Source organism: Zootermopsis nevadensis, unplaced genomic scaffold, assembly GCF_977971745.1.
Source record: "Zootermopsis nevadensis isolate Lab colony 2312 unplaced genomic scaffold, Znev_1.0 Znev_ptg000001l, whole genome shotgun sequence".
NCBI classification, from domain to species: Eukaryota; Metazoa; Arthropoda; class Insecta; order Blattodea; family Termopsidae; genus Zootermopsis; species Zootermopsis nevadensis.
Window position 1 is genome coordinate 10,401,975 of NW_028259133.1, and position 24,021 is coordinate 10,425,995.

At 36.7% G+C, this 24,021-nt stretch overlaps 2 long non-coding RNA genes across 7 annotated transcripts in view; one reads left to right on the forward strand and one right to left on the reverse strand.

Moving 5' to 3' along the window:
* Window positions 1–19,030, forward strand: part of LOC110829927 (uncharacterized) — a 46,307-nt gene extending 27,277 nt beyond the window's left edge. For all 4 annotated transcript variants that reach the window (XR_015533579.1, XR_002543125.2, XR_002543124.2 and 1 more), the window contains exons 2-5: window positions 6,455–6,529; window positions 10,004–10,141; window positions 14,090–14,216; window positions 17,280–19,030. This is a non-coding gene — a long non-coding RNA (uncharacterized LOC110829927). The remainder of the gene's footprint in view (window positions 1–6,454; window positions 6,530–10,003; window positions 10,142–14,089; window positions 14,217–17,279) is intronic.
* Window positions 1–24,021, reverse strand: part of LOC110829915 (uncharacterized) — a 588,956-nt gene that overhangs the window by 438,418 nt on the left and 126,517 nt on the right. The window lies entirely within an intron of this gene.

Consider the following 24,021-nt stretch of genomic DNA (forward strand, 5'->3'; position numbering starts at 1 on the left):
ATACTTCCATAGTAAACTGATAAAGGAACTATGTACCCTTACCTAATATTGTTAGGATAATAACAAGTTTTAATGAAAACTGACGTTATGTAACCCAGTCTCATAAGATAATAGTAATTCCAGGTTGATGTATTATCATTTCCGTGTGACAAATCCCAGCTTCAAAGGAGAGATGCTGGTGTGTAAAGTGTAGAACAGAAAGGAACAAGTTTTTGGGTTTAAATAAATTAATAACTACACGGCACAGTACTTTTCCTAGACACTAAACAGTTAATTAGCTCGTTAAGAAATTCCCTGACTAGAACCGAAGACCCATTACTGTGCTTCAAAGCCTCCACTGGACCTTATCCTGAACAGAAGAACCCAAGTCACACCCCACTTTAAAATGTGTTAATGTTATATTCTCATCCACACCTCTGTTTCCAATTGGTCTCTTCGTCCCTCGAGGTTTCTCGACTCTAATGTAGGCCTATGCGTTTATCATCTTCCCACGCGTTCTACATGTACAGCCTGTCGCATATTTAACACCAGTGGTAAAAGATATCCGACCGGCTTTAAGAACCAATTCGTCTGCATTATTTAGTCACGCGTTTCGCGTAATTCTCAGAGCAAACAGATTATTTCAGCTTAGCACAATTCAGTTCACATCTTTCCATCAGATTACGTTATCTGTTACGTAACCCATACCAATGGTCTCTTCCCTTGAGGTTTCCCTACCAGTCGAGTATGTATTTATTGTTTCTTTCATGCATTCTACGTGTTCTGCCCGTATATTTCAACATGTTGCAGTGTCCCAAACAAATTGCACTTCCTCATCATGCTGTCATCAGCAAGCCTTTAATACTTCAGCTCTTTTCCTCATCACCTTCTTTTATGTACCTGCAGAGTGAAAGATTGAGTTTAACGTTCGTACCGACAATTTCCTTCAAGCTGTTATTTTTTGCTATAGAAACGGGAAGATAAAATAATCTGAGGTGCAGAGTAGCACGAAGTTCCCATTTTTCATCTTTAACCTGTTATTGATTTCATTATGAAAATTATTTTGTTCAATATTACTGTTTCTCTGGACTTCGTCCATTATTCAATATTCTAAAACGAAGATACTATGTTTCGGCAAATGGCCCTGCTCCCGTTTTTGGCAAAATTCTGATGGGTATGAAAGAACGGGCTAATCCCAATCACTGGAATAATGAACAATGAATTACCAGAAAAACAGCAATATTCAAGTTCATGCCCCAGTGCACTTGAACGTGTTCGGATTTTAAATGTTTTATATTATTAACTGTCATCTAGGCTAATTTAACACTTTTGATGACGAAACATAAACGTGTTTTCCTCATTTGTTTCCTGACCAGCAACCTAACAGGTTTCAACAGCGACCATGTTCCTTTATTTTTTCCCAGTAAATTAACGTCATCAACTTGTTCCGATCACTTTCAGTTCTTCCCGATTCTTTGTCTTTATAAATGTTCACGGCTACGGTAACTGACTGGTTAGATAGAAATAAATGCTTCCTTTGACCAGCCGTTTATGGTAGCAAAGTGAGGCGCTAGGTGTGTCACGTGAATGGGAGAAAAGTGCATCATGCAGTACTGAAAGCGTTACCAGGTATGTTCAGAAGAGGGTCATCTTCATTTTCGGAAGCTGGAGCTGTTTCCGTCATCAGTCGAAATCCATGCAACCTAATCAATTGGGCTCATTTTAAAGAGCTAATCTCAGGCCCTGGACCACATTAGCAGGTTGTACTGTTCTCATCTGATGACAGAAGTAGACTCAGCTTCCGAAACATCATGTTTTAAATCAACATTACAGACAAAACGTCCAAGAATATGCATCAGTTTGATGAAGCAAATTCGCTAAAAACTTTATACAAATTAGTTGTCCTTTGATAAATCACACGTGAGCAACTATGCCTTGATTTTGTAACAATTTTGGGTAGTTTTTTGGGGAAAGGTATCACATATAACCTAGTTTAACGACGCTGCTACTCTCTTACGAAGGAGAATAGTAGTCTGACTATAGTTAGGCCAAATTTAAATAATTATGAGTAAACTAATTTAATTTGCTATAAGTAAGAAAATTACTTGCTCGTAGACAATAAAACTTTGCAAATTTCAGTGGTGAAATTTATAAGAGGCATGGCTGTGAAAAAGAAACCAAGATTATTGAAAAGAATAAAGCAATGGTGAAACTGCGATACCAAAATGTATTTAAGATGGCGGCAGAGACAAATTATATGGAGGATTGAGGTTTGGTTATTTTTTACTGGTTTTCCCCCCTAACAATTTCTGTAAGGGTTTCTGTAGCTTAGGTGTGAGGCGGGCTGCGGGGCTAGAGGGTGGTGGTGGTGGAGTAGTTGAAAGAACCGTTAACTCACCTTGGCTTGAAGCCAGAGCTGGTCGTCTTGCTTACCTACGGTCTTTCTCATCCTATTCTCATTTTTTGAAGAGTCATCACCTATACTAAATCACACGCGGAGCATTGCCCACACGAGGTACTGGAGCAGTTACATGATTTCCATCATTTCATTTATCGCCATCACATGCCTAAATATTAACAAAGCATTTTACTAAACGAAGCAATGAACATAAATGAATAAATAAATGTATAATAATCTCTGTAGTGACTGGCTACGGACTGGACGACCGGGGTTCGATCGCAGACGGTGGCAGAGGATTATTCCTCTAGCCTCTGCATCCAGACCAGTTCTGGGGCCCACTCAGCCTCCTATCCAGTGGGTATCAGGGTCCTTTCCCGCGGGGGTAGATCGCGGCCGGGACGTGATGCTGACCACTCACCCCCATCTAGTGCCAAGGTTAAGAATGAATAGGAGCCATATCTTCTCTTACCCCAAACGCTTACATGGCGTAAAGTGGGAAAGTTTTATTTCTTAATCTATTTATGTAATAGGATTTTAGGTTTTCACAGCGGTTTGTCCGAAGATGGCTGTCTTCAGGGTTGATTAGCGACTCATCGCCCTGATGACGGAGGCAGCAAGAACCTCTGAAACGATGATAAACTTATACCAGACTACATAGCACAACAAACAAGATGACAGCCATCTTCAATCTCATGTATGATTTTTTTGTAACCCAAATAACTTTAAAACTTCGAACTGATTATTATTTGTTAAGTATGAAGAGTTCTACTGAAACTTAATTTTATTGTTACTGTGAGCATAGTTAATGAATTTATCTGTTTTCACCCCACAGTATAGCAGGAGACACTGCAATTTAAGATGAACACAATCTTAAATCTTTACTTCTCTCAGGTGGTCTCAACGTTTAACGACTTATTTATATCTCTTCCTTCCAATGCGCGCTACACCCCCGTACATCTCATCCTTGATTTTATCATCCAAATAATATTTCATAAACAGTACAACGTATGGAGCTCTGCACTGTGTAATACGCTCCAATAATGGCATTAGAAATTCCGAAATTATCCCTAGATTTTTTGCCATCTTATCTAAATTTTATCCTAGAAGATTTAAGGTTCTCACGGCGACGAGTATGAAGATTTTTAGGAATGTCGAGCCGTGCAGTCTGTTAGATAATGACCGATATTTTAGAAATACTTACTGCCAAGATCACCAGGGCGATCGCTGGCACAACATCCAATAAGACAGCCATCTTCTAAGCATGGATTTTCTTTATTTTGAACCCATGGTCTTGACGTTTCCTTAGAACACCCAGAGCACACCACGAGTAACATTCAGAAACAAATGTTTTTTTTGGGCATGCTTAGAAAGGAATACGCAGCACGTGTAGTCAGTCAGAAGAGTATTTTCCAGGACATTTCTCGTGAGCTGCTTAAATGACGTAATATATTAAAAACTTTCGGCCATTATTGGAGAAACGGCAACAATCTAGCTTCAGAGATGTCTGTCCTCTGGGTTGTAGCTCTGTGTAGTCCGGTAGAATTTTACCAAGGTTTCACAGGTTCTTGCTGCTTCCATCATCAGGGTATGAGTCTTCTGAAACTTTAGTGAACTACTCACTGCAGCCTATCAGACAGTCATCTTCGTCCTCACCGACGTGAAACCTCAAATCGGACTATTGTAACTTTAAATGTAAACTCTCAAATATTTTATACTTTAATCTGCAATGAAGGACAGTCGGTGTGTTCACAAAAGCCTGTGTGATACTAAATTTAATGTAAAGAAAAATGAGATAATATTTTCATGCAGGTATATTTGATATGTACACAAAAAGAAAATTGGAATTTTTCCATCAACAAAGGGTGAAACTTAAATTACACTGTGATTGTGTTTGACTCAAATTAACACGTTACCTTAGGATAAACAACGGCACAATTTATCAGGTCTTCGTTGTCATAGCACTCCTTGTATATAAATTACGCCCTGTCATATTCTTACATAAGTAGATCTAACGTTCTAGTGATTAATATGGCACCACGGCATAAAGACCTGTTGAGGGTATGGAGGTATAAGTGGACGCAGTTTTAACATCGGCGTAAGATGAAGGCACCGCTGCTTTAAACTGGGAAAGGAATTCCCAGTGGGCCCATGAGGCAACATGAAAGCTGTGGCGAAATACAAGACAGGTCATGTCCCTGCAGTTCACGTTTACCTTTAGTGACTGATTTGTTCCGGCTTCGTATTTTTCCCATTTAAATCTGTAGGCCTACTCGCTATAACCGGCCATCTTCGACTTTATGTTGCCCGACTCGGTTTTAGAATTACACACGATATCCGACCCCAAATGCCCCACCTTTAATAGATTTTAAATTTCCAATGCATGAAAAATTTTGTACAGCTCTTTCTGTTCCGAATAAGGAAAGTGTAAACGTGTTTAGTGAAATTCACATTTGTGTGTTCTTGTGGGAAAACAGAGAAACGGAAATATATTTAAAGCTTAAGATTCGTATTAGACGGGTATGCCCCCCCCCCAACCCATGGGATGGGCCCCAGAACAGACACCTCTGTCTAAGCGTCCCTTAATAGACATGCCCGCTGTATAATTTGCGCAAACGTATTACACGGTAAGCTCACGGCGGTAACATTCCATTAGCACTACGTACAGTTCCAACAGTAAATAACACTTGAACGAAACGCAATTGAGGCAGTTCCCCGCGGAATCAAAGAGACGCAGTACGAAGGCCGTATGATAATACGAGCTAAGTGGTAATGACCTCGCTTTAAACACTTGTATACGTGCACGACTTCTTGTTACGTTTAATCTGTGAGACGGTCAGGTAACTTCTTTAATGGTGAATCATAAGCCTCTATCTACACATAAGATCGCGGATATGTATTTCAGTCTTTTAATCAGCAAGAATATAATTAAATACAGCGTAACTAACTAACTAACCAACCAGCCAACCGAAGGCCTTCAGAAATAATTCCGTTTAGATGTTTGTCCTTGCATGTGGGTTTTTAATTACAGAGTATATTTTACTTACATAAAAACTTCTTTTGTTACTATGACAATGAAATAAATTTTCATCACGATAATAAGCAATGCAGGTTTATGATTATTTTCGTCCTCAAACCCCTACTTTGCCTCTTGCTGTGCTCGTATTGTGTTTCCATTCTGAAAAATTGTTATAGTAAACTATTTTGGTGGTCTTCAGTTTCACTGGCAATAGACTTACACAAAATATTTATTTGTTTTTGTTGTGTGTTTCATTGGTAATCTGATCTTCTTAATACTCTGCAGAGGTCGTTAAAACTACGACTTACATCCTGCTGTTGGTACTGTTATAGATCGTAACTTGCAGTGGTGGTCTAATGACCAGATTTATGACACTGCTAGTCACAGAATACTGTTAATAAAACTGGATCCAGCATTCTAGCTGATTTCAGAGTCCGGCACGTAAAGTTTAAAATACAGCCACGAGACTGGAATGTGGTTTTGTGGGCTATGACGCCGTAACCATCTGCTACAATACAGAGTGTTACAATCCAGAAAATCAAAATGCTTGTTTTTCCTCTGATCTCATAGGACTTCAGACTTTATTTTGAACTGAAAAGGATCTCGAAGGGGGCTGTTATGCCCTATTAAACACACTCCTGGTTTGATATAGGCCTATAACAAGTCTATTACATTTCTCCCTTTCCTCTAGATCGAAATACGAACCAATAAAACAGCGGCAGTTTCCAATTTGAATTATTTTATTACGCTATACTTGAAGCACAACTGCACATAAATGCTGTGCTACTACAGAAGGCAACAAAGCTGTCGACACATACCTTTGGAGAAAGTCTTTGTAAATGAATGTCAAGAATACTTCAGATAGGAAAAGGAATCATTTGTCCAGTTCGGGCCGCAATAGCGGAGCGGTCCGCGAGCAACATTAAAGTTAGAGGAGGGTAAATTAATTTACCAGCCATACAAAGCCTATTGTAATGGTGGGCTGATGTTAGTGGGGTGAATGGTAGCAGAGGTCAGCGGTGCCGTAAGCCATTACAGTGCATTTATCACTGTTCCAGGGCGTGGGGCTGAAAACATCCTTCAGTCCTGACCACAGACAAAACAGGCACTTGCTGAAAACACCTAAGGTCAAGGTCAGTGAAGGACATTGTCTAACAATACTAATATCTATATGTATCGCAGCTATTGGTTTTGGCATGTGCGTATTCACCGATTGCCCTAAACGTGACTGATATCTGCGTGTATTCTGAGCTGGCTTATGTTTGTCAAAACGTAATACATTGTAAAGCCACTGACTGCATCCCAGGACAGCCTCAAAAGCTGTGAATAAAGAATTAATATCCAGTCAAGTTCAAAATCTTTCAAGACTGTTTACTGTACACATTTGGTTGAAACTGCATTCTTAACTCGCACTAATATATTGTCACTTTTCGATTTAGGGCTCTTTTTAAAAGAGAAATGAATTTTATTTACGCTAAAGAGAAAACTTCATATAACATGAAACATAAATTAGTGGTAGCCGAACATTATGCGACAGAACTGTTAATTAATGTCAAATATATGCAACTGAAAAAGTTTCTCTGAAAAGCATTAAAGCTAAGTGCACGAACCTGTCCAACTTACAACAAAAGGGGTGTTCAAGTTCCAGGATAAAAGGGTGTCTAAGATATAGGATATTGTGGACATGTAAAATTATAGGATATTCGCCGGTTCCAATTAAAAGTTTCCAATATAAAGGGGTGTCCAACTTGAGGGGTTTTACTGTATATCCACACGGCTTTACTGCCCTGGAGACCGACATTGACTAAATTAAAATGGTTATTACAGAAAAAAAGGTGTGAATGTGTTGAACGGATTCAACTGGTGGATTACAAGGCCGAGTGGAGTACTGTTTCTAAATGGATACTTCTGAAGCTTCAATAACACTTAGACCATGAGATGCTGAAGCTCGGCGGTCATTGCCAACTGCACCTGAAAACGTGATTTTACGGTGTAGATACGCTGGTATTTCAACGGCAATATAAACAGTTGTTACTCGAAGAGTATGTCACCAGACGTGAAGTGCTGCTGGTTCCGCGAGTCATGCAGCTGGCTCAGCAGTTCGCGTCAACAACTGGGCAGGAATCACAACAAAATTAAAAAGAAACGTGATATTCTTTTCTTAAGATTTCTACGTTAGTATCCACCTTGTGTATAAACCTAACAGTTTTATTGTTGTATATTCTTAGATTTCCCTACGCCGTACACACTATTGAGGCAAATGCTCGGCATCCCACAACAGAATTAATTTCTAGTTAATTTGCGGGGGAGGTAAATAAATGTTTGCTTTCGCTACTACTTTCAGACGTTCCAATATGAAATTCGCAAAAATGTATCTGTTATTTTCGCCGTGTCTGCGTTTGACTACTCGACAACGGCTAAACATATTTTCATGTAATGTTATATTGACGAGATTTACTAAAACATGTTTAAACTTCACAAATTTTTAAGCAGTCCGACAATAACGGGTACATTATGTGAAGACCCACGTGCGTTTCTGTGCGCGAAACTGGGTGCGGAATATCTGCATTTGGATTCCCCAGTCTGGCTACCAGGTGGGGAATCCGTGATGATGTCATCGTGCAGCAAGACCGTCTCCAAACATCCCGCCCACGCAAAGGGCATACAACTGTGACGTCACTGGAGCCATTCTCAAAAGTCAAAGGTGAAATCAAGGCGAACGCTCCAAAATTGTTAAACCATAAATATATTATTTAATATCTGTGTATTCTTTTGAACATAAAGAGATTTCATTTATAACTAAAACAATATTATGCCTTGTCTTCTTCTTTTTAGTATGTTTCAGCATCATTCAGAGTACAAATTTATTGCAACATGTAACGGTTATAAATTACGGCCCCTAAGCCATTGCATAGTTCGATAATCTACTTGGATGCTCGTTTAGATATGCTCCCTTTTTATCATCGGCTAGCAAAAAACTTCAATCAAAGGCAGCCGATAGCTTATATTAGTGAACAACGTGAAAATATGCTGCCCAATTTCTTGCAGTTTTTTGATTGATCCCACTGCAGAGTTTGACTAAATTAGTAGCTGGAACAGTCACGTTTAACGCTTTGAAGCACACAATAAATCTAAATAATATTCACAAATTTAGTTTCACCTGAAAATATAAGGTATGTCTCGATTACAAAAACATCTTGTTGACGCAGGTAGAGAAACACATAATTACTTTTTTAGGAATTGTACGAAACCCATAAATGCACTCTGCAGACAAAATGTGGAGTTTTATAATATTATAGTGAGTGGTACATATAGTTCTGAGCTTACTTACTACTGTAGTGAAGTGGTTAAATTAGTTTCCCCCAAAGAAAGTCGTTACAGCACATATAGAATCGAATTTAATGAAAAATAAATCACTCATAACAAAAACAAAACGAACGTTAAAGAGAAAATACTAAATAAGAAATTGAAGAAAAACATTAATGAACAGATCTTTCGTTCAAGAGCCTTAGAAGTAGGATATTTTTTCTAGTTTTTCCCAGTTTTGCAAGACGACAGGTTAATATTAATAGCTAATCAAACATATGCATTCTATGGAAAGAACGTTCACGTCAGTACAAGTATAACATTTTCAATACATTGAAGCAGAAAATCATTTTCTTATTTAGCCTTCTTACTACTGAATCGGTCTGAACTTCAAATTTTATAAAAATTTTAATCTGTAGGTTCAGACGTATTTAAAAAAGTTTTAAGTGCTTACGACGCTTATAATTTAATTAATGCAAACTTGGAATTGAGTGACCATTTAATTCTAAACGAAAGATTGCAGGTTATGAAAAGTTGCCTGTATGTTGCTATGTAAACACAAGCTATAGTAGTTTATAATTATGTGTGCTGTGATGCTTTCTGTGCATAATTAAACATGCAATGAATAAGAATGGGGTTGTGGATTTATAGCTCCACCCATTCTGAATCTCAGTAGTGTTCGAGGTGGAAGGATATATTTCGATAGTGGTAATCTGAATTTGTTTTGTGCGGACAATTAATTGTGTGAACTAATTACATGGAACATAGTCCTTGGTAAGCCGATAGGCTGAATAAATAATTTATTTATTGAGCCTAAGCCTTTACTCTATTAGTATGTTTAAAATAACAAATGGTTTACCCAGAGACGATTTTGTAATTTAAAAATATTTTCTATGAAACCAGACACAGGTGAGAATTTTCGCATTAATTAGTTTGTACAGCGCTTCCTATCTAATGTGTTGTATTTAAAGAACATCTGATTCTATACTACAAAAATTTTAGACCCCAGCACGAAATATACCGTGTAGTTGATTTCCCTAAGAAGATGTCTCAAAAGCTGTAATACAAATAAAGTGCACATAAAACATTTAAAACGTCGATTTTTAAGATGTAACGCATTTCCACCTTAATACTTTTGATAATAGGTTGGTTTGTGGAGTCAACATTGAAGAACAAGATAACTCATGTGCCGTTAGGAAATTAAACAAATTCTTAATCGCTGTATTAAAAAATATTCTTCTTTGTTCTTGAAATATCAAGACGTGTTATTTAGTTGAGAGATGGGGAAATTTCTGTTTCAGATTTTCAGTGCTTTGCTCTTCAGAACTCAAGGTAAACATCCCAAGAAGATTTTGAACCCAGCAGCGACTTACCGACTGTTGCCACACTAACGAAATAATTGACATTGAGAGGCCTCATCTTGATCGAACATTGTTGAGGTAATAACAGGACAGATTAAATAACTTCAGGCATATTTCAAGTTTAAACAATAGTTCGATTATCAAACATTCTTCTGTCAAGGTTAATTCCACATGTTAACTAAATTATTTGGTAATATTATCATGAATGTCGAATTAAAATTTTTATAGACTTCAAGAAAGACTATTATTCAGATCAGAGGTACTTTAGGATATGGCATCATTGAATTCGGTATACAAATGAAATTACTTAGGATAGTGAAAATGTGTTTAAATTAATTGATATTTTTCTGATGCATTTCCTGTTCAATGCATTGTAAATCGTGGAAATACTTTATCGTCATTGAATTCCTTGTAAATTGTGTTTACGACGAAAATAAAAAGCAAACGTAATTAGGTTTTTAGTTGTTTGCTGCCACGCAGCTCAGAATATTTTGTCTTCAAGTCTGCTCTCTAAAAGCGTAAAGGCTAAGATTTTTAAAACAGTAATTTTACCTGTTGTTTTGTATGAGTGTGAAAACTGGTCTCCTTTGTCAAGAAAATAACACAAGTACAGAGTGGAGATAATTGTGTAACGAGCAGCTCCAGAATTTGTACTTTTCGCCTAACAGATCTATTAATATAATCATAAAATCAAGGAGAATAAATGGGCGAAGAGCATGGGGAAGATGATTAATGCTTACAAGGAAAGAAAACCACTCGGAAGCCTGAAGGTGCAGTTGGGAGTAATTAAAATTAACTGTAGATAAATTGGGTGTGGGTGTTGATTAGATTCATATGGCTCATGATAGGGACCGGTGATGGGTTCTCATGAAAACCGTAATGAACATTCCATTAAAGGTGGGGAATTTGTTAGGTACCTCAGTGTGTTATTAGCTTCTGAAGAAGAACGCTGTTCAGTGCAGTTAACCATTTCATTAGAAAGTATTTACTGAAACATACATATTTCTTATCATTTTTCTCTGCCAGTCCGTTAAAGAATAACGCCCTAGTGCATGAACGGGTAAGCTTGTGCATTTCATATTGTTTAACTCCTGAGTTAGACTTATCAAAGTTAAGCCGTATACATGTTGCCCCAAATATTATGTTGACAGCACTGAAAATATGGCGGATATAATCAGTATGAACTTTTGTTCAAGTACACTTAATGTGATATTTTGAGCAGTGACAATATTGTGACAACTTTAATGTCGTTGCAATGTTGATGGAGTATTCGAAATAGGATCAAATTTCCGTGATTCAAGTTCTGTGGTTAGAGACGGTGCAAACTAGTCACATTTACGGAAGAATGGTAATTCAATATGTTTTGACTGTATAAGCTGAAGTTTATAAATGATTGGAGAGATTCAGAGAAGAATTAACGAGTATTGATTACGTCCGGCTATCGGCTGTATATTTGTTTTTTTTAACGGATAGGTTGACAAAGGCGCCCTAGACAACCGAAGAATTTTCACGATTTGAAGTGCGTTTTAAGCGAACATGAGTGATGGAAAGAAGCTTTGCAAGGATGGCAAAACGTCTAGCCGAAAAATATTTTTATTTTTTAGGAATCAAAAAACTGTGGATCGTTAAGCCAAGTACACTCGAACTGAAAAAGGCCGATTACGCAGAACTATGTTTAACTATAGTGTGACTATCTTTTTAAGAATGTATAATAAAATCGACTTTAATTTTCTGTTTGTTTTCGTATATTAACTAGTATTTTACTGTTACATTTAAATGCATGCAGCTTGGAGGGAACTTCAAGGTATTTAATTACTATTACAGGCAGAAAGAAAAATGCCTAATACAGCAATTTGCATTGCTCAAAACGTCCTGAACTTGGCACTAGATTCGTAACACCCCATCAACATTGCATGAAGTCTCTTAATTCAACCATATTTTTTGTAGCGGAGACGATATCAATCAACATTGTTAAATATTCTCGTCTCTTCATTATTTATGTCATGTTTAATAAATGTATTTAGTCGGAACTTCTTTATCTTTTGTTGGATTTGTTCCATAAAATTACTGAAAGCCATCACCGTTACTTACTGTAAAAAATCAGCGTATTTCCTAATGATTGATAACTATATTGTGCCATTATCTAATACCCGTGAGGGATAGATACATCAGTTATCTCCTCATAAGAATAAATTGCATCCGTGTGACACTTAACGTAATAGTTTTTTTCCTTTGAAACGTTTTGGACTCAATAGAAGTCTTAATTTATTGGACACTTCACTATATTTTTTATGATCGTCTCACAATCGTTGGAGGTCCTGTCTAACCAACCTTTTCCATTACAAATCTGAAGTCAATAAGAGATTTGCCGCTTGTTACTGCAAACTGCAGTGTCAGCACGGGAACAAAACATTTTGGAATGCGAAGCGTCATCGCTTGCACGTATCATTGCAGTACAACAAATAAGGAAGAATAATAAACTGTGAGTGATGTTGTGGTGCCATATGGTTCGTAATAATATTTTTATTGGTGTTTTCTTTGAACAGCGAAGAGATGTTGACAAGTTGGTGAACGAAATATCTATCAAAGTGTCATCCATCTAAAGTAATGGGAATTTAATCGGCTTGTAGGTATCTTTGTCTTATAAAGTAAAAATCCATACCAGTTTTCTAGACACAGTACTAGAGAAATTAAAAAATACGTAAATTAAGACACCATTTCTTTCTAATCCTTATGCACGTTTGTCACAGTCTGCGAGAATAGTGGCTTAATAGTTTCTAAGCAACTGAACAGTAATACTGAAGAAGTTACCTTGTGCCATGCCATAATGTTATGATTGGCTTTGAATAAATTATAGATTAGTTGATTTTTACTCTCAAAACGATGCATTATTTGCCCTTAATTCTGCTCTACCTGCCAAAGCTAAAACCCAGACTTACATGAAGACTGAACACAAATCAAACAGTGGATAATACTTTCCCTCCTTATCCTCCTCACATTTCGTCTACCTCCATTTAGTTAAAGCATCGGTCCACAAACTAAGGCCAGCAAAAACAAGTTTGTCCTGTATCGACCATTACTTTGTAATAAATAATATAAGAAAAGTACTGTAACTGGAAGAAATAAAGAAGAATATAAATGCTGTTTAAACTGTAAGGTTTTTTGCTCTCTAGTAAGCTTTTGCTTATTCAAACTTCTTATTTTAGTTTTTACTGTAATGTATTGTACTGTACTGTACAATGAATATGCAACTGTATGGGAGAAAACTGATCGAGTCCATCAAAAAACAGAATCAATGGCTACATGACAGCTTCGAGACACGGATCAGGTTTAGGTTATCGTATTCGAATAAAGTATTATAATATATTTTCTAAATTGCGGTTATTGTGAAATTTACGATTCTGTCATTCTTTATAGATATGGTGGGAAAGTTCTAGCCATACACAAGAATTGTGGATCAGCTACATCTACGAAACGAGATACTCCAATTATTTTAACTGCATCATACCTCATAATTTAGACGGTTCGATGTCGGCTCCTCACAGTTGAGTCTGACGTTCAATATCCGTGCAATTCACATTTGGTTTTGTGATAGGCAAACCGACGGATTGAACTATGTGCATCAGGCACTGTACTTGATAATGCTAATGGCGGTCATTTTTTATTTAGTAACAATACATAACATATTTTTTAAAAAGAACATTAACATTGTCTTGCAGAAAAGTAAATAGGCCTAAAGTAATGTAAAATTATGTATAAACAAAACTAAAAACATGTGAATAAACCCAAATCTAGTTCAACAGCAGTTCACAACACAAATATAACTATAAAATAAATTATTTGAAAATATCTCAAAATACGTTTTTGAGAACAGAATATTTAATTTGTGTAAAGTTCATATCGCTATTGGAGACTAATAATTGCTGTAAATTATTGTCATTTTCAGTTAAAGCACCATATCTAATTTACAGAGTACCAAATACTGTACTGTATACCTATGATATATGGTCTTCTATTCTGTTGCAGAGACTTTAATTTAATTCGAAAGCGATCCATAACTATTTGGACACAGGAGGGATTAGATGAGCGGCCTCTGCAGGTTACTACATAAGAAGGCTACGTACAGTATCTGCAAAAAGATTGCATGATTCAGGTACAAAGTAAAATCGTACAATTTCGCAACTTGAACAGCAGAGTCCAGGCGAGTAAAGACAGCTCAGAATCCGCAGCGTAGAAAAGTTAGCACCGCTGTGCTACTGACTTGGAGCCACGCGGAATGGGAGAGGGCGCCGAAGTCCTTCTGTGGCCTTGATACATGCAATATGCGCTGAGTTCAAATGTCGGATGAGTCTCAGTTTTTCGATTATTATTCTAGCTTTCTAGTTTTCGTTATCATTCTTCCATTTTTAGTATTTTGGCCTTGAAACACCCACAGATTCACATATATATCATGCAGATTGCTCTAACAGTGGAAACATTTTATAATAAGAGACAATGTTTTTAGGATGACATTCGTCATGGCTCAAAGTTCGAGTCAACCCTAAAGCTCAGTAGCTTCAAGGACGTGCGCAGAGGCTTTCTACTGATTTAAGAAAACATCGACAGAGTTACCGTTATCATCAATGATCTCCCTCTCATTACTTTCTATGAATTACTTTGTTGAACCTCTTTGTGCAGGTGTTTGCTATTGCTAACTTGTGTCTCGGTACGAAATGCTATGAGCGATCGAACGATTCGACCGGAGCAAATATTTCCTACAAGACTCGTACGGAAACCTCCTTCCGGTCTGACCCTCTCATCTTTCGTTTGGTTAGAAAGGTAACCTGCGTGTACTGTAATATGTGCTGGTTCTTAGGTATGTCGTAAGTATGCAAGGAAAGATATAAGAAAAACGAAAAGCAGGAGGATTACCAGAATGTGATAGCTATACTTAAAGCCTTTTATATTTTTAATTAATTTCAGCAATGCTGGCTAATACAACAATGAACGTTCCAGTTGTATAGAGAAACATATTTATATTATATAAAAGCGACAATCTTGATCGCCCTTTTAATAAATAAGGCCACATTAATGATTTCTTGTCGGCTGGCGAGTCGTCGGTTTATAAATGATGAACATTATTTAAATTTTAGGGGGGAGGCTGTTAAAATATAACGACTGCAAACTGTTTCACACATTCTCAATAGTTCTAAGTTTTCTGATTTGTTAGTTTTATTAATTATTTGCCTACAATTAAACAGTGATATATGTAGCATGACGCAGTATTAAAAATGTACTGGGGTAATACAAACACATTATCGGGCCTCAAACTCAGGAACTACTGATCTAAAACTGTAGCGAGAGTTTATCTTATGTACATTAAATGTTTTTGGCCTAATACATGAAGACTTCCATGTTTTTTTTCTCACACGTCACTGTTAATTTGGTGTTTTGTTTACCGACAATGTGTTTGGTGATGCCATCATTTAACTACTTGTGTAAACAAGATATTAGCGATTTCATTTTAATAACCAACAAGTAAAAGAACTACAAGGTTCATATTAATGAGTGTAGAATCTGTAGGTAAAATAAATCTTTCGTATGCATAAATTAAATAAGTTCAGTACCAACAGACGAAGTATAATTGGCTTATCTAATAATATAAATGGTACAGTCATTTTGTTTGAAACACGAATAATATTTTGAGTTACGTTGGAACTCAGTGTGGGTACAGGTAATGAAAATCTTAATTTTATAAAAATGAGCTCAGATGTATTCCAGGATTGCTTTATTAACCAGAGTAGAGAAAATGTGATTGGATTTCGCAGTGAATTGAAAATAATATTTTTTGAAACAAAGACTTTTCGTCATATTTTTAAATGTCTTTGAAATCCGCAAGGCGTGGGTGAAAATTGTTACCCAGTTTTCCATACAAAAAGTAATAACTGTTGTTAACAGGAAATGTTAATTTTGCTCGAAGAAGATTTGTCGTGAATTCTGTTGTCTGATCATAAACAAACTGTGGGTACCTTATTTTTTGTACTGTATTGTTATTTTTATAAGTTAAGCTGGCGTTTCTAATATGCATTTATAAGGTAGGAAATGCTTTCCTTCTACATTTTCCCCCATTCATTATTCATTAATCATCCTATCATTCTACTCTGCTGCTGTTGCCCGTCTGTGGTGAGGACTGGAAATGTGCACACCTGTCCATGGAATATAAAGTGTAAAACAGAACTCGGTTCAGGAGTTTCGTCTTTAATAGTTTGTACAATGCCACATCATTTAGAGGTAACAGACTGGAGTAATGGTGAGGAGAACGAAGCTTGTGATAGTATGTTGATGACGATGGTAGCAAAAACATTACACTTGACCTAACTATAAACTTGAAAGCAGCGACCTTGCTTCATTAATCACAAGGCTTGCGTTACTTGCGTAGGTACTATTACGTAGGGGAAACGTCACATTTTTGGGCTTGTCTCATAGAAGGACTTTTACATTACCGTGAGAGACGACTGACACCGAAATCTAGTTGGTACAAGTATCAGAATATCCGGTGTTAATTCTAGATTCATAATGACTTTCGGTATTAAAAGATGTGAAATATACTGGGAAGTTATTTAATTTGATTTACGTTGATGATAATCATGAGTCCATATAAAGAAGACGAGAATGCAGAAACATTACAGAATTTTTTGTATCTTTCATGACATCAAAGACATCTCTCCTCCCTTTCTTTCTCTAGTTTCGTTCTACTTGCTTCTGTCGCTCTATTACTCATATTTTTATTTTATTATTACTTATCGAGTGATTTACTATTCCAAAAGCAGATATAGTATTACCAAAAATCTAGGGACTACACATATTATAGTAGCGGTCACTAAACTTCACTCAACTGTATGATTTTGCTGTGGCGGTGAAACATGGAGTTTGGTTACGAGTGCCATAATCGTGGTAGTACTGACGACCTATGTAGATGAATAGCGGGTAGCAAGTACATGCCACTGTCTGAAAGGTATAAACTGTGAACACTAATTTAATTCCAAACCATTTAATGGCTGCCTCCCCAATTAGGCAAAACATTTTCTATTAAATAGTCCACAGTCAATTTTGAATTTAATAATATAATTATAGAGACTGAATTATCAATTCACGAGAAATACCATAGTCGTTAAAATACTATAATTCAACGTTTAAAATAATTATATATTTTAATATTACGTGAAATTTGTTTCAGATTCGTCCAGTTGGGAGCAACCATCAGCTTTTCAAAGGTTCTGAACGACACGTGAAGCAATAAGAAGTAATGCTCTACATCTACCCTGTAGATCCGAATTTGTTTGACATTGGGCGACAAATTCGGTTCTAGAGAGGTTTGTGTGGTGCATACAAAGCGACGTTCTAAATTAGGCTACTTGTTAATTGGTAATAATATTTATGTTACTAATCATCAATATGCAACCACTAAATGTTGCCAAGTTCAGTCTCTGATACATTCACTACTGACAAGTGACATAACGAATATACCCTGTCCAGCACTATACATTTTATATTGTTAAATAAGTCTTAGCACTAACATGATTTGGCTTAATTTAAATTGTTTCGAATTGTTTATTCTAATTGTAAGAAACAGAAATTGTACAATTCAAGTAGTAGTCTAGTATTATCCTACAAGTGAAATTTCACACATCATTATCTTAGCATACATTCCTTAAGGAAAAAGGCGTATGGTATCTTAATCAATGTACGTCTATCCCCCGCAACAAATTTGTATCTACTGACAGATTTTCACAAAACGTATTATGAACATAACGAGAGGCAGAGTCCCCTAAGTAAGTCATTCAATGCTGTTTTTCTTGTAGACTGTCCTCGTCGTAAGTTTTTAGAAATAAAGCCATGACGTTTTAAGGACTGGTTCTGTCCCGGTTTTGAGATAATAAAAGAAACCTACAATTTGGGATCTTCCAGACTACCGATTGGGATTAGCCCTTTCTAGAGGACCCCATTAGTTGCAATCCATGATCATGAAGAAAACCCAAGAGAAATCCAAATGCAGAATAACGAAATACATTGTTTAAATTCAAACTACAATTAATTAAATTAACAATACATTCTAGACAATTTAACAATATGTCAACCAAATAATTTGCTAGTGTTGCTGATAATGAGTGAACGAATTAAATAACGATGTGATATAAATGTAAGTGAAAACGCAAACAGCATTGGTAAGACTGTTTTACCTAAAATATATTCCACATTGTCTGTGTGTTGAGGTCCTAGTCTGCTACTTGCCTCAGCTGTCTGTGGACAATCGCGAAGAGGGTACCAGGCACCCACTTTAAACCGAGTGCCTTTCAAACAAGACCGAACTATTTAACCTTTATATGGCATGCACATCACATAGAATCAGAGTCCTAGTATAGGCTTCTATACAGAGTTTCGAGGGGGGGGGGGGGAACTCAGCTCATAGAAGAGAGTCCTTCCTGTGAAGCTGATAGTATCTTAGTGGATGAACGAGATATCCTGTTTTCTGTAGAACCCGAACGTCTACTGCCCACCACTGTAACCTATCCAGATTCCAGCTCATACCCTTACACTCTGTTACACCGCAAAAACGTTTTATCTATGCCTTGGTCCCGTTGACCGACCAAAATTTCGTATGAATTTTATTTGTGTACTGTATGGCTCTGTCCTTGACTTTATCACCCTAATAATGCATGGTGAAGGGTACAAATTATGTAGCCCCTTGTTATGTAATTTTTTAATCTGGTTATATAGTCTCTTACTTCCACACATTCTTCTTCGTCGTGTGTTCTTTAGATTGTTATGTACAAAAAACTCTCCATTTTATATACAGTGAACATAAGTTTAGGAGAAGATGTAAAATTACAATAAGAAAATGACATGATATGTACTCAGGAATGATTATTCGTCGTTTATCGCTTTATCATCAATATATTAATAAAATGAGTGGATCTCCATATCAAATCCTTGGTTATCCTTAGATTCTTTTGTTATTTTAGCGAAGAACAAGCACTACGGAACAGGAAGAAAGCACGAAAGAAACTTCAGGTGAGTGAGCATGAACATCACTGACTTGTTTAGAATGCCTTTGCTGTGAACATGAAAAAATGTATGATACGATACTAGCAAATAAACATGCATTGACATATTTAAAACAATTAGCATAGAATTAAATAATGTGTTGTAGGTCGGAAACTTATTTTTAACTTTCTGGAGAAAGTAATTAAAGAACTTAATTGACAATTAAGTTTTGGCTGTATGTGTTGAATTGACGTTTTCAGTATTGTATTATCAGATACAATTATGTTGTGTAATGGCTGTCATGTACGTAATTCGTAATTTCTAATTTAAGTGTGCAAGTCTCGTAACTGGAGCAGGAGCGGAGTTATCATATTAACCAATTTAGACCGACAAACCCTTTAAAAAACGAAAAATAAAAGTTTTCTCTAACATGTCAGTGGTTCTGTGTTCCTCCACACAATGAAACCTACCAGAATGGATCAGATAAAGGACATTGTTAGGCACGTGAGGCAGCCAGGCGCGCGCGACGAGCGTAGCATCAACTCGGTGGGTAATTAGGCCTGGCTGGCTGCAGGTGGCTTAGGCGTATTTTATCTTATCGATTCTGCAGTGTTCCAATGTATGGATAATATCACTGAATCATGAAAAGAGTTCGTCGGAACCAGGAAGCTCACAAAAGGCCTTGGGATATTTCAGTGTTAGCCAGGCTAACACAGTTAATATATCTCCAGCTTTTGACTTAAAATTTGTCAGCTTCGAGCCCGATCGTTTTACGTAATCTCTAAAGCAAAATGACACAGATCACTCTGTACGAAGACAACAAATAAATTTTGTGGGAGTTCAGTCATCTAACTAAACGTCCACACCTGTGCAAATAACTCTGCCAACAGGAAGTACCGAAGTTAATTTACATGTATCGGTGAAATGTCTTACCGATTTTCACACTGATAAACACTGAACACATAAATGTGAATATCCTCAACATCCTATTCCCAAACACTGCAATATATTTTCCTCCCTCAGAGTGAGAGACCATGTTCCGCACCCATACAAAACAACAGGAAAAATTATCGTTTGTGTATTTCAAACTTGAGGTTCTTAGAAATCAGGCGGAAAGACAAGACATTTTGAACTGAGAAGAAGCTAGCGTTTCCGGAATTTAGTCTCTTAACTTCCTCAGGAGTATCATTTTGATTAGTTATTGTTTTTCCCAAATATTTTAACTTTGTCACAGTTTCAAATGAATTATTAGCCACCCTAAGATAATTCTGTCTACTGACGAGATACTAACATGCACTTTTTAAAAATTTACTTCTAGCCCTACCTGTCTACTAGCCTCTAGTAAAATTTATGTTCCTCTTTATTGTATTTATGTCGTCTCCCAATATCAACATTGTCTGCAAGTGCCAATAGCTGATGTGTCCCGTTCAATTGCAAACCCTCCTGCCTATCTTGCACTTTCCTGATGACGTATTCTAGCGCACCATATGATAATACTGTTAAAGAAATGCTTTTTATAAAATCCAAGATTAACATGTTGACACGTGTATGGAACTGAATCTAACCCTGAGCACGTGTAATCAAGCTGGCGATCTATATAATTAAACTTGCAGTACTAAAAATAATCAGAAATCGTATTTGAATCTGAAGAACAGTTGTTACATCCGAAGTTATTTACGAATTCCATTCGTATATTTACATTTCCTTTCGGTCTAGGTTTAAGAATATCACAGTGGTATTTTACGGACCCATTTTGTTTTATTTATTTGTAGTGTTCTGTTTGACGACAGGTCCATATGAACAGGATCCTTCCATCCTTTTCTCGGACTAGGACCTGTTCATATACGTTCTTGGCAGATGATCCAGAAGTGGTTTGCCATTGCCTTCTTCTGTGTGTGAATGGAGAAATTGTTGGGATGCCACGGAGAAACCGGGGAAGCCCCCGGAGGAAAACTCCGAGTTGCCTAGACCACGGCCTTGCCCAACACAAGTTATAAATTCGGACACCGCCGGGAATCGAACCAGAGACCCCAGGATTACAAGGTCAGCGTTCTAACCGCTAGACCACCGTGGCGGTACCCATTTTGTATACTTGCATAATTTTGCACTTTTAAGTCTTTTCCAATAACGGCAAATTTTAGTGTTAGGTCATACCAACACCCGCTTGAAAAGATATTTATAAATTTCCTCATAATAAAACGGCGTATCATGCAATTTCGTGAGCTATAAAAAGACAATTTCGTGTTTGAGGTCAAGCGTTGGCCCAGAGATTCTGAGAACAACCATGAAAACATTTTTCGTCTAGATTCGAACACAAAACTTTACGAATGTGAAACAGATGACGACACTGCATCACGGTAGTCAATAACTCAGATTAACCTATAGTATCCTGACAATATTGATACAGAAATATAATATATGGTCAAAATAGACGTAATTACATTTGAAGATTTTGTCTTATAGATGAAGATCGGCTCCTTTTGGCTTGAGATAGAACCCGATGCCGAATTGTTTTGAACACAACAAATCTTAACATTTCATGAAAGCCTGAGAATTTCTTTGAACAGCTGAGCGACTTAGCTCAATGTAGTAATCATGTGTTCAGAGGAATTGAGGTAAGGGATAGGTAATATTTTTCGACCGCTTTTACAGTCCTACACAAGATGCGTGCAATATGTATCATGAGTATCAGCAGTGGTGGCTTGCGAATTTCTGAAAACCTCGTTAGATGTTTCATAGACAGAAATTTGAAACCAGTCAAGCGAGAGATTAAACCACCGGCGTTGCACAATCGATTCGTAGTTCCTACTCGCGCCGGTAGATGTCGTGTTAAATCAGTGATCTAAAGCGTGACTATTTAGTACCTAATATCTCGCGTACAAATGCTAAATGCAAAGCAGGGCGGCTGAACTAAAACACCTTTCATTAGTTTATTTTTTGACTGCCTCAATGTGAATTGAATTAACAAACACAGTGGTTTGGTGTGAGGAAGCAGTTTCCCATATTTAATGTACCATTTCAGGGAAGAGACGTTAAATTTCCAAGCAGGGGTTTATAAAGAATAGTCCAAAATAAAAGTTTCCGGGAAAGTCAAGGCGAACCTTTCGATCATCTGAACCTGGGAAACTTTTTTTTGTATAGGTGCATTTACGCATGTTGTACCATTTGAATACAATCATAGTTATGCAAGTAATTTATTTTTACAGATAAATAAGAGAAATTAAGTGCAGGCAGCAAAACACATATTTAACCATTTATTTTCTTCTAGGATAATGCGATTATTGTCGGAATGTTATTGACCCCTTTATCCTATAAGTCAGTAACATAGATATTACCTATTTTGGACTAATGTCGTTGTTCTTCGAAACCACTCAATTTCGAACAGCAGCAGGTCAAGAGTCATTGTAACCTGTGGGTTCAACTACAGACGGGATATTATTTTAATCAGCTTTAACTTTGATTTTATTTTCGTTTTGTAAATTAATTATTTGGATATTATATAAATCTGCGTTTGCTCCGTACAAATATTTCTCTTATTGGTTTCTTAGCTTACGTTAAAAATATGTAGCCTACAATGTCTACGTCTTCAGAGACTATTATTTTTTATTATAGACGCAATAATCCAGTCGATACATGTCTTTATAGATCTACTCAATCACCACCGAAATTTTAGAATGCATTTTAAAATTTATGAATCAGTCGTCACGATAAAACTGGACATAAATCTTTACATTTTATATTATTGCTTTGTTTCTTTCTGCTTAATTTATTTCTTAAAATCAAGCATTCTGATTTTCTTCAGTACTGTTTAAATATTTAAATTTTCCATGTTGGATTTTAAATTTATACCTTATTGGTAAATCGTCTTCAGTGCTCTGGCCTTCATATGTTGGTTTATAATTCGGTGAATGGTGTAAGACGTTACTGGCAAATACGGATGCAAGCACACAAATACTTCGTAGTCAGTCGAGAATAAATTCGGGCAGTGTATAAAAAACTTTTAAGACCATATTAAAATATGAACCCCAGATACCCAAAACAACTTTCTGGCAACAGATCCGTTGGAAACAGAAGAAATATACACGCACTGGATCCAGGTAAGCATTATAAATTAGATGGCAGAAGGATATCGATATGTGGAAATCAGAGCTAAAATTTGAATGGGTGGATTAGATTTCTGGACCTAGGTCGGGCCGATTTTCGACATGTACTTCTTTATTTGTGGTTTATTTAACGATACTGACAGTAGCTCAGAGTATATAGCATAAAATTATATATAGGTCAATCCTAAGGAACGACTTGGGAGGGATACAGAAGGAAGCGGTCTTGGCCGAAACTAAGGCAAACCCACCATTCAGGCATTTACCTGGTACAGGTCTATATGTAGGAGTTTTGATGAGATTGTACTAAACAATGGATGGATAAAAAATAAAAATAATAAGTTGCACAAACTTCATTCTATACAGTGTGTAATACGCAGCTCGTGGAAAATTACTGAGTTCGATATGGCTGTTAACCGCTTCTTCTATTTCAGCTCTCAGATTGTCTATTCATAGTATAAATACTGTTACTTGAAGATCAAAATCAAATTATCTTATTACGCAAACTAGCATCTCCTACACAATAAGACCAAGCGATGTAGACTATGCTGAATATATTGTCTGCGCAGAGGAAGCAAGCATAATGATAAAAAGTCAGTGAACAATTCATACTCCTCTTTTGTACGTCCGTCACATAGCCACCTTGATCAGGTAGCAGAAACTTCAAGAGTTAAAAGAGAAAGATTAATGACAGGTAGACACGAAGGACTCCTTTAATTCCCATTTGCTGTTTTGAAAAACACCGGCTACCCACAGTAGGGACTCATAGCGTCTGACATGATACAGACCTAGCTGGCGGTACTAGAACAAGGGGTCCAGTTGCAGGATCGGTCG